The sequence below is a fragment of the Rhincodon typus genome, chromosome 8, assembly GCF_021869965.1.
Source record: "Rhincodon typus isolate 14 chromosome 8, sRhiTyp1.1, whole genome shotgun sequence".
Classification (NCBI taxonomy): Eukaryota; Metazoa; Chordata; class Chondrichthyes; order Orectolobiformes; family Rhincodontidae; genus Rhincodon; species Rhincodon typus.
The window spans coordinates 90,706,500-90,710,015 of NC_063339.1; the positions used below are offsets into that span (position 1 = coordinate 90,706,500).

Genomic DNA, 3,516 nt, shown 5'->3' on the forward strand with positions numbered 1-3,516 from the left:
ACCCTTCATCAGAAAAGGGTCTGATGAAGGGTCTAGGCCCGAAACGTCAGCCTCTCTGCTCCTATGATGCTGCTTGGCCTGCTGTGTTCATCCAGCCCTGCACCTTGTTGTCTCGGATTCTCCAGCATCTGCAGTTCCTACTATAGGTAATAGCTTCCGTCTTTGCCAAATATAGGTAACAGAAAGAACAATGGAGTTGAATATGCTTTATGAAAGTAATAAATGGGCAGATATACAGAGACTTACCAGGAACACCAACAATAGCGAGAAAGGGGTAGTAACCAGCCTGAATAATCATCAGCACAGCTTCTAGCCGATCTGGTAATGTTGACCGACGCCAGATAAGAAAGAAAAGACCATCGGACAAACTCCTGTCAATTGTTGTAACATTCCAGTCTATTGTTCTCAGATTCTGATCCATTGTTGTAACATTACAGTCTAATGTTCTCAGATTCTGATCTCTTCTTCTTCTCTCTCTGTAGTTGCTGACCCCTGTTAGTGTTGTAGCGGATGCTCACGCTTATACTATGGGATAACACACTGAATGGACCCTCTCAGTAATAGGAGAGGGAAATCCTCCTGTGAGACAGTTAGAATCCATGGAGACTGACATCAATCACAGTCACTGAACAAACAATTCCAGTTAACCCCTTTCGATGCAGCACTTTCAGTTCACAATAACAACTGGACTAGATTGGATGTTAACATCGTTGGCTATTGCTCTTATATCCCATCACCAATTGTTCTAAGAAAGTCTTTGGTGAAGGAAAATGATGGATGTTTTCTTGTTGCGGGTTAAATGGATCTGCCTGTTGTCCATGTGCAATGTTGTAACCACCTGCACCAACGCCTCAACCCCCCCAAAAAAAAATACACGTACAAAATGTTGTTACTGTGCTGATCAGTCCTCCACAACCAAAATATTGTCGCTGGGCATAGTTCCCTGACCATGCAGAGGAAGTGTGAATTGTCTAGATGTTCCTCTCACTGCTGTAATAAAGCAACTTTGTATCCTCAGCACGCAATGTTCCTCATTGCAGTTTTTGTGCTTTAAACCACTAACATTTACATTTCTTGATTCAGTTTAAAGCCAAACGTGGCGTGTAAAATCACGTTGTTCATTAAAGGCCATAGATTAATGAGTCAGGGGCATAAGTGTGACATTGGGTACGAGACACAGCGGAATGTGGGCAGTAGCTGTGGAGACTGGAGGGGAGTACAGTGATATCCCAATGTCACCAGTATTCGACAAACACTTATTCTGACAGATGGAATGAAATGTAATGCAGAGCAAGGAAACAGGTTATATTTGGGAGATGAAATGCCAAACAACAATGTGAGCACAACATGATCATTTAAATGTGATGTAGGGAATTATATATTATGTATACACTGTTTAATCACAGGGTATGCAGATTGTTAAGATTGTTCATATCTGCACAGGGTATTCAGAAATGAAATCAGACAAAGATTTCAAAACTTTAGGGGTATAGGGAGATTAAAGGACCATATTGGTAGGGATATTGTTCATTCCCAGCAGGTGCATAGATGATATGCTGAGTGACCACCACCGTTGCTGTAATTATTCTGAGATATGTGCGAAAAGTTTTCAGACACTGAGGGGACAAGCTTTGTCAGTGAAGGACACAGATTGCGCCGTCATGAATAATCTATTTCTGTTGTCTTATAAAGTGTAGCTGCCTCTAAAATATCTTTTCAATCAAAATTTATTTCCTGAAATTCATGCATTTAGGAGGATATTAGCAATTTTTTTTTTTTTTGGAACGTAAAGAAGAAACAAATTCTTGTGTAATACAAGTGTAACCAGCAAAACAGCTCAATAGAAACAGGAATGGACTATATTGTCCCAAATGTAACCAATTTCAACATCTGGACCCATTAAGAAAAGCAAAATGTTAGAAATGGAATTCTGAAATGCAGACAGAAATTGGTGGAGAAACGCAGTAGATGTAACATATCAAGTCTGATACGAACCTGTTCTAAAAAAGTCATATTGGATTTACAAAGTTAATTCTGTTTCTCTCTGCTTAGATGCTGCTAGATCTGACAATTTTTATCCAGAATTTCTTTTTTTTTATCCCTTTTGGACGCAATTTGTCTGATCTGATATAGAACAGTGAAGCTGCCATTTGAGTTGACTCTCAAGTATTTGGTAATGCTCATTAAACGAGACATTGCAAAGTTTCTGTATTAAAGATCTCTAATATCGATGATGTGTTGCATTGAGATAGATTGCCATGAAAAGTTTGAACTCAGTGGCACTGATATTGCACGATTAGTCCTCTGAAAGTAACTGATTGAAAACGGGGGGATTGTTACCTCAATATCATGCCGTGCTCCTGATGTCCCCGGGGTTACATTCATCTAGCAAAGTCTTACCTTTCTGAGACTTTATACTAAGCTGTGAAAACACAAATTATCTTGATATTTTTAAAAGGATACATTCATCCATAGGTTCTGGCAAAGACTAGCAAGGGCAGAGTTTATTTGTCAATACCAACAGCTCTGGACAAGGTGACATAGAACTGTCTTCCTGAAACTCTTCTAATCTAAATGGTGCAGATGTATGCACAGTGCTGTTTCTAAGAGGATTCCAAGATTTTTTTTTTAACATATTGTAGTGAAGCAACAGCAATTTATTCCCTATCCAAGATGACATGTGACTTGAATGATAATTTGCAGAGATTGGGTTTCCCGTTGCTCAGTCAGGGACATTACCAGTGAAGGATTCTCTTCTATTCCCATTGATCACATTTTTGTTCAGGGTCCTAGATGCCGCAATGAGTCAAGTACGACTAGTGGCATGGGAAGTTACTCTGATCTCACTTCAAATGACTTTGGAACATCAGCTGAAACAATAAAGAGCAAAAGTGCAGAACACAGTTTGTTTGAACATTATGCTCACTGACCTCACAATATTCCAAAGCAATTTTAGGCATGGATTTACGATTTTGTCAGGAGACATTTGTCCTATTCGTGATGAGGTAGTTTGGTTAAATGCCCTCTCAGAGGGACAAAAAGCTTCTCTCCGTACCATGGGAACCAGAACGATCCCATTTCCAGTGCATCAGACAGTGGCAAACACACACTATTGTCTGCTATTATTGGGCATTGATCATTTCAACCTCATCATTCACTGATAACCAATAGCAACATGGAAATCAGCAGCTTCCATCATCCTGGTTGGAGGACAAAAAGGGAAAGGGAAGGATGATAAAGTGGGAGATACTGGGGAAGTGGTGTGACATACAGCGGGGAGGGGGGGTGGAGGGGCAGCAGAGGAGTGTGAAGGGAGATGGTCAGTGGAAGGTTATGTAGCAGAAGAAGGAGCAGTGCAAGGGATGCAGAAGTGTAAGGAAGGAAGAGGAGGAGGAGTGAAAATCCTCAGAAGGGATCACTAGACCCAAAACGCTAAGTCTGATTTTTTTCTTCACAGATGCTGCCAGACCTGCTGAGCTTTTCCTGTTTTTTGTAGCCAGTCCTCTGGTTGGTCTC

At 40.6% G+C, this 3,516-nt stretch overlaps 1 pseudogene; it reads right to left on the reverse strand.

Annotated features, from left to right (window-relative positions):
- The window catches only part of LOC125483814, a 56,843-nt pseudogene extending 56,422 nt beyond the window's left edge, over positions 1–421 (reverse strand).
- Positions 422–3,516: the final 3,095 nt, after the last annotated feature.